Genomic DNA, 8,828 nt, shown 5'->3' on the forward strand with positions numbered 1-8,828 from the left:
TTAAAAAAGTGATAATGGTTAGACGGCAATGGAATTGAGTAACTGTAGACGTTCTCTACTTCACTCAATGATATTCGCGACGCGATCACGGCCATGCGAAATGTGGTCGTGACTGCAATGGAAAAAGAAGTATAAAAAATAAATTATTGTTACATATTGTCCATTTTATTATCTAATCCCGTTTTTTTTTTTGGCAGCAAATGCCCCAAGTACAGATGGTATCAACTGGCAATTCAAGCACGAACACCATTCTCTGACATTCAGTCTGTTAAGGTCAACACTCCGAATCATCGCCAATACTTTCGCTATGCGTCAAACATTTTCCGCGATCGTCTGCACAATATGTTGGCTCAAACTGGTGGTATGGCGTTAGACATGTCAAATTTGGCTGCTGCTGCTGCTGCTGCTGGAGTTTTCCGCTTTCTCAGAGGAGAGCCTAGACTGGCGCAGTCGGGGCGATTATTTTGTTTTTGTAGTTTAAATAAAATAAAAAAATCGCGAAATGGAGGTGTTAGCGCGAAATCCCCTGTAACTGCGAAATCACCCCGACTGGTTTATTCTGCATGGCTCTCTATCGACACTGCAGGAACCCGTCGATTTTTCAACGGGAAATTATGTTAATGAGTGTTCTGTAATTGACAATCATCTAAGCCAATCACAACGTCTCTTCAACTGGCTGATATTTTTCAATTCTACGACAGTACGAGTTACATTTTTACACATTGTGATGAATAAGAAACGACGACTACGACAAACTCGAATTTCAACGTGCCCTTTACCATGTTGACCTCATTATGCACGTATTTCCGCGCCATTATAATATGTGCTCTTGAATATTTAATAGCAATGAATTTCCTGCAGAATAAACCAGTCGGGGTGATTTCGCGCTAACACCTCCATTTGGCGTTTTTTTTTTATTTTATTTAAACTACAAAAACAAATTAATCGCCCTGACTGCGCCAGTCTCAGGAGAGTCCTATCCATTCATGTAATAACGCAAGTGTTCAGAAATTATGCCCTCTATGGCCAGATCTCAGCTGTTTGCCACAAACTTCACAACCCATTTTTTTAAATATACACATGTACTAGTAACCAGCACAGCAGCGACACAAGATCGCAAGCTGTCGCCAATCCCCAAAGCTGATAAAACTGATATTTTGAGCAAAATGATAGCGGTGAGCTGATACTGTCTTAATTGTCGCTAACAGCTACATTTCCATAGAGAGCATACAGCATAACAACAATTCTAGTTTGTCGAAATTAATTGGAAATTGGTAATTCAAACTACGCCATGTTCCGTCGACACAGTGTGGTTCAATATCAACATGTGCAGCTGTGACAATCCACGTTTGTGTTCGCATGTGATTCAATTTTGAAGTGTCCGTTATATAGCTAACAGTACGCTCTGTTAATCGCCATGGTAATCACTATTTCAAGATATAACCTACGATGAACATAATGAGAATTTGTTTCGGAAACACGAGAAAGGCGGTACTATTAACTGCATTGTGTGTATGCCTTGTATGTTTAACGACAGTGCCCGTGTACTACTTGACTAAGGTCGTGGTTAGAAAACACCAAATTGGCGGTTCGGGGGAACCATCGCTTTACTACATCGATGTCGGCGCTAACAGGGGCGATACCCTGAGATCGTTTTATCAGAAGAGAGTTCCGGAAGACGCTAACAACAAAGCGATGGCATTGCCGTACGATTACGATCCGTCTAAGTGGAAGGTGTTCGCATTTGAAGCCGACGCCGTGCACACGCCGACGTTGCGGCGTCTACAGCGTCAGTACAATTTCACGCTCTATGCCGAGACAGCGGCGTGGGTCGACGACGGGGGAATTCAGTTGTACCTCGACAGATCTGAGAAAGAGAAAGGTTATTGGGGCACGTCTGTTTCCAAAACTAGGAAAGGGATAAAATCAGAAGAGCGCATAAAAAGCGTCGATTTCAGTACCTGGTTGCAGTATCACGTACTGCCGGAGGATTTTGTCGTTATGAAAATGAATATTGAAGGAGCAGAGTTCGCCATTTTCGACAAAATGCTTCGAGAAGACACTTTTTGTTTAATAGACCAGTTGTTTATATCATACCACGCTAAAGTCGTATTTCGTCGCAAAAATGTGATCGCCAACCACATGCCAGATCGAGTGAAGAAAAAATCTCTGGAACCGAATTGTGCAGTTCAAATTTTATTGCAAACAGAACATTGATCAATGACTGGGTTGATGTATTAGTTGCGTTCATGTTACTGGTCTCGGCCTGTACCGAGAGTCCGTACCGAGTCAGGGCGCGTCGAAACGTGTACTGTATAATACTTTATTTCCGATTGGAATTTATTTTCGCTGAAGGGATGATTCAGTGAAAATAAAATCCAGTGAATGTACCTATTTTCCTATATTTCACATTCAACTCATCAAAAGACAGTGAAAATAAATTCCATACAAAACACCCAAAAAGCCTTTTCAATGAAAATTAATTCCAGCTAAAACAAAGTATTTTACAGTATGTGAACGGTCGGGACCGAATTGGCACGTGTCCAAAAAAATGATCTCGGTCCCAATAGAGGGTCGGGATCGAAACTCGGCATGTGACGAGATATGTTGCCTTAACGCGCGACACGAATCGAAATTACACCCTCGGTGGTGAACTTAGAGAACATATACTGATTCATACTGGTATGTCATAGACCACTTTCCAGGAAGTAGCGAGACTGGGGTGCAAACATACTCCTGCTTTGTCATAGCTGAAAATAAACATGTCAGTTTGCTGATAGCCGATAGAAGGGAATTTTATTTTCGTGACAACGATTGGTGCACCAATAAGCATGGTATCACGCATGCAAGTTTACGTTACACCCAAAAACGACATGCGCATTATTATTATTATTCGGGACCCACTGAAGTGACCTCAAATGCTGTTATCCCTCTCCAAATATGAAGGCACGTGCCGAGTTCCTGTAACGTGAACGTAGTTACTGTACGAATGTTTTTACGGGCATGTATTCAAGCATCTAAATATGTGTCATCTGTATCGAATTACTTTAGAATAATACGTAAATACAATGTAATAACACGTTTGTTTGCTGGATTTGTTGAGGGCCTACCGACCAGTATATGTAGATGTAAATTCGTCTTATGCCAGCCCTCACCGAGAAAGCAAGGGTCCATAGTCGACGGCCGGGTAGGAGGCTATCAGTGGCGAATCCAGGGGGGAACCATGCCCCCCAACGCATGAAAATGCATATTGATTACGCATAGCATCGTCCGAATCGCACGGTCCCGACCTATAGGCCTGGACCCCCAATACATTTTGCTGGATCCGCCCCTAGAGGGTGTAGTTAGTGGGAAATCGCAAAACGGGGTAATCGTCTACCCACAGTCAGCTGGCGCACACGTGATAATAAAATAAATACGATATTTATATATATTTTTAGTATATATATACTAAAATTTGGCATTCCAGCTCAGCAGCCAATCAGCGACGGCCTAACGCTTAGATGACAATTTCGGTTTTAAATACCCCGGCTTAGTGTTCTTGGTTCTCCGCGTAATTAGGTGTTCGTATGCAAGGGATTTTTCCACACAAAAACGACGAATTAGGTCGAATTTTGTTATCGGTTGGCCTAATATAACCCCAACGGACCGTATTTTTGTGAAAGATTTGTATTTTTGTCCTGATTTGTAGGAATCTGAAAAACGCGTTTCACAACTTGTCTGTTACTAATTCCTGCGCAAGCGCATGTGACGACCCCTCCGCTTTAAATGAATTCAATGAACGGCTTCTCTCATGGTGAAGGTATGTGTCATAGTGAAAATAGTTCTTGTATTTCTGGGTATAGAAAAAGTTTCGAGGAAAAAAAAAACTTGGCGGGGGGGGGGGGGTCGTCAGAACTCAGTATGTGGTCTTGGTGATGCGATGCCTTAGCACTAATTTATGTTTAGTATTGCGTTCGCAATGTTTAGTCTGTGTTCCCGTGTGAACAAGTGGCAAATGACCCAATGACTTCAACGGTCAAATTGTGTTCACTAATTACAATTACTATAAGATATATCACGAGATGAAATATCGACATTTCATTGCGGGGCAAGATCGTAAAATTAAACTATCCAGACCGTGGGATATCACGAGTATACGATGCCTATCTATCACGCAATAACGTAAATACGGAAAGTTATCTAGTACGCTTTCGTTCCCTTTTTTGAGATAGAGGCCTACATCTCTATTCACAAATAGGATACGCTATAAAACGAGTTGTGAATGCAAAACACGCGTCATAGGCATTGTGCGCTTTGTTTCCATTGTGTTGCATTGTATTGCATGTATTAGTATCATAATTCACTCACGTCAGCTGTTATTTTGCTGAAAACAAAACTGTGATGATTTTGCTGAAATTCAGCGGCTCGCAGGGTGCTACAGATCCCGACCATGAGTGATATGTCATTAAATTTTCGGGGCGGAGCTACGTCACAATACGTCCCACGTTGCTAAGACGCGCACTACTGTACCACGTATTTCTACGGGCTCTGTGCGCGCTGCTGAGGAACGCGAAACGCCGAGCGAAGAGCCGGTGAAAATTCAAGAAAATAACAGAAACTCAACTTTGAAGTAATCCTGAACATTCAAACTTATATGCGTTACACATGTAGGGGTAATCTTGTTACACTGATCTGAGGAGTTTCGCACTTTGTTTTCACCGTGATGGTTGCCATGCGGTGAAAATGCCCGGATGTCCGTACGAGAATACAACTCCTTATAAATCGCGCTCCCTAGTGACGAAGTGCTTCTAAAACGTTCGTTGTCTGGAGTACCTCTCAAAGTCAATCTTCATTGTCAGACGCTATCGACGTTTTTAAATATTGTTAACCGCGTTTCGCAGTATAGCGGTTAACTATTGTCTGTTCGAGATGGCAAACAGACAGGTATGGTATGTGGGTCATGTGACAAGGGGTATTTACGTGGAGGACAGAAGGTCGAATGTCAATCTAGGACAGTCTCGCTACAGTGCAGTTTCAACTTGTTGTTTTGTAAGTTTGTTGTATAATACAGGGCGACACCCGCCACCTTCCCCTGGGCACGATCGACAGTGCGACGGGTACAGGTTTTCAGGTATTTTTTCCTCAAAGGGTTTTTTATTCCTGGTTTTTTCCTGGGCGGTCGGCGTGCCAGTAACGGGGGTTACTATTTTGTCGATGGTTTTTGTCAGTTATTTTAAATGTTTCTTTAACCGAGTAATGTTAATGCCATTTTTCGAGCATAAATAGTCGATCTTTTTTGCAGTTCATGTAAGTTATTTTTTCTCTCATTTACTAGTAGTTTATTTCAATGTGAACACTACATGCAATGTAATGGCAGCCGTTTTTAGTCGGCTTTATTATTATGTTTTGTTAAATAAATAGTTCGCCGGACCGACTGCACATACGTGGCCGCACCTGGCATGAACCTTACCTTATGTAAGTGTGTGTTGTACATTGTCGGATGTGACGAGTCTAGTAAAGACCCGTTTTTCTTAACACCCATTTACGTCACAGGACGCTTCGTCACTAGGGGGCGTGATTTATATGAAAGATCTGTCACAGGAAGCGCAGCACAGACCTAGCATTGTGTCGTCACAGCAAGCGCTGTTCCAGCACAGACCAATCTCCTTCCCAGAGGCCTTTGTGCTTTACGCAATAGTGCCTCTGCCACAGGCAGCCTTCAATTTTGTGGTCAATCACCTCACTACGCACGGCCATTTTCCTGTAGTTGTTACATCTGAAAACGTATTACAAAAGCCGAAAAAAACGTATGTGACATCCGAACTATTTATTAATGTCAGACTTCAGTAAAAACGTAAATACGAACTATTTTATCGCGGAAATGTTTTGCAAGGTAATATTACTGTAGTGAAATGGCGCACGTGATACACTGAAACTGAGGAGAAAAAAAGTTCTATTAAAGAATATAGTTGGGAAAGAAACATTAAAGACTAATTTCACTGAAAGGGGTTTCCTAACATTTCCGTTCATCTTGTATTCTGGTGAATATTTCAATACTATTTCTGGCTTGAACGGGTTCGATTTTCCGCGTCTAACAGTCATAGAACACAAAGGTTCTAGTAAGTTTATAAAGTTAGTCATTTATTGTACATTATAATGCTTTGGCATCTAGGAAATTATTGCACTTTTCTAAAGCAAGTCTTGTATATTTTATTCTAATTACTAAATATTTTATTCGGATTCAGGGCGTGAAACGTCTTATTAAAGTGATTAAAGTAATCAAGTGACTTTCGCATAACGTTGTTAACCGCCATGGTCTTGTAGTTCGAACATATTCGAATATGCATATGAGTTCTATGCAAATCTGCTTTGTGCAGTGATGATAAGTAACACCAGAGGTACATTACTTGGGGTTTGCAACTCGCATAGTACTGTATGGTGACATCATGTCAAGATCCCATTCAAGTCTCTTCTCGTAGATAGCGAGACTGAGGCTACGAACTTCTGACATGATATATATCAATGTTCAAGGTTTGTAATGAAAAAATAAAACTTTTCTTGCCGCTATCGTAGTGAAAAATGTAATACATCGAAAATGTAAAGGAAATATAGTTCTCGTAATCCGTCATATCGTGGGCAGCTATTTTGATCCACCTGGACATCCCAGTATCCTAGTTTCCTCGGGCATGCGCATTCGCATTTTTCTGAGTTGGAACGCTTATGCGAGAGCGAGATTGTAACGGGATCTTGGTATCATGTCACCGTAGTTGCAAACCCCAAGTAATGTACCTCTGGTAACACGTATTTACGTTTTTTACTGAAGTCTGACATCATTAATAAATAGTTCAGACGTCACATACGTTTTTTCTCCACTTTTTGTAGTTCGGTTTCAAATGAAACAACCGCGGACAAATGGCCGTGCGTAGTGAGGTGATTGACCACAAAATTAAAGGCTGCCTGTGGCTGAGGCACTATTGCGTAAAGCGCAAAGACCTCTGGGAAGGAGATTGGTCGGCGTCTTCTACACCGATCTGACGCATATCGCGCAAGGTGTGCCGGGAGTTTGTTCGAAATTTCGAACGTTTCGAAGTCAATCGTCGATTGCCACGTATTTTACGGATATATTAAATCTATTCAGGAACTTGTTTACTAAATAATGATAAATGAAACTTAGAAAACTTGTAAGAACAAGCTGGACCCAAATTACGCAAATTTGCAATAAGTTTACGTACGCTACTAGTGTCTGGCTCGGAAGGCGTTCTACGCGTGATTTTATCGCGTTCAAGGACGTTCTATTTTCGAACTAGTTGAAACCGGAAATTACACAAGTACTTTCAAACTTAAAAAAAAAAAAAAAAATTGATTATCGTTATATGTGTTAGTTTCTGTTGTTTCGAAGATTGAATTATTAATGACATTAATATTTCACTCACTAAACAATACAATACTAAAATACGTGATTAAAAAGCAACTTAAATTGGAAAAAATATTATCAAGTTCAGTGTATAAACACTAGTGTAAAGGGGCTGCGGAGCGCTATTTTAGCCAAAATCGGCTAGTAAGGCGTCATATGACACAGGTCTGTGCTGGGACAGCGCTTCCTGCGACGACACAACGCACCTCCCTTCCTAATTAATGCCGTATTTTCTGACAGCTTTAACCTTTAACCGCGACTCAAATAGGTCTCACAAATAAACAACGCAAAATGCAAAATGTTCTCCTGCCTTCAAAAAGTCTCCTCCTTCCTTGCCGGAACATTTGATTGAGTATGCAGTTTACCATCGTGTGCTCCGAGTCCTATTGTACAGCGCCACCTACCGTCATATAAGTACAATTTTAATAGTACTTATGCGTTACGATTTTCTTTATAGTCCAGCTGTTCTATGTTTACAGAACAATCGTTCATTTTGTAAGTTAATGCGGACATGACATTCTCATCAACAGTAATAGATGTAGTCTATATGTGTGTGTATGAATAACGATCCAACCGTGGCATTTGTTTGATAATTTTAGCCATTTCCAAAATCCTAGTAAATACCGACACTGGGTACAACTGTGACCCACGGCACCTAAAAGTCGTCCTCAAAGATGAACGATGGTAACATCTTTGTTCATGTTTGATTTGCAGAATTCCCTCCCCTCCTACAACCACACCTAGACAGTACTGGCTCATGTCACGTTTAAGTTGAATTATATTTACCTTAATTTTATAGCATATAAACATTTTAAAAGCTGTGTATTATTGCGCTTTTTTGTCATCGTGGGAAAATGTAGAATACGTCGGCGGTGGCGCTAATCAATTAGGAATGAATTCGCAGTATGCACGGCAGCCAATATAGGAAATTAAAGGTGTATCAGATAAATTATAACACTGTGCTCACAAATGAAACATGCCTTACAGTACATTCTTTCTGTTAAAATTAAATGTCATGCAAATTACCAAACAAAATTGCGTTTAATAATCATGAAATTATTTGCGTTTTGAAGAATAAAATTGAAATTATGCTAAACGAGAGCCCGTTTAATAAAACGCAACGTTATACATAGTGTTTTCATAGTGTTGGCGGTAAGTGCACTCGATAGGATACCACTGTAGCCGAACAGATATTATCATAATGTAAAAAAAAAAAAAAAAAAAAAAAAAATGTTACCAAAGACGCACGCGCTATCTAATAAAGCACACTCCAAATAATAGTAACACTCAAAACACTGGTGGAAACGAACATACCAATATCTGTGACGTCATCGCCTATTATTATCGACTATTACTGAATACAGGTACAAAATAAATTCGCACATTATTAAATCAGCGAGATAATCTCGTTACGATAGAAAAGATAGTTTGC

The sequence above is a fragment of the Saccoglossus kowalevskii genome, chromosome 18 (assembly GCF_978046115.1).
Source record: "Saccoglossus kowalevskii chromosome 18, keSacKowa6.1, whole genome shotgun sequence".
Classification (NCBI taxonomy): domain Eukaryota; kingdom Metazoa; phylum Hemichordata; class Enteropneusta; family Harrimaniidae; genus Saccoglossus; species Saccoglossus kowalevskii.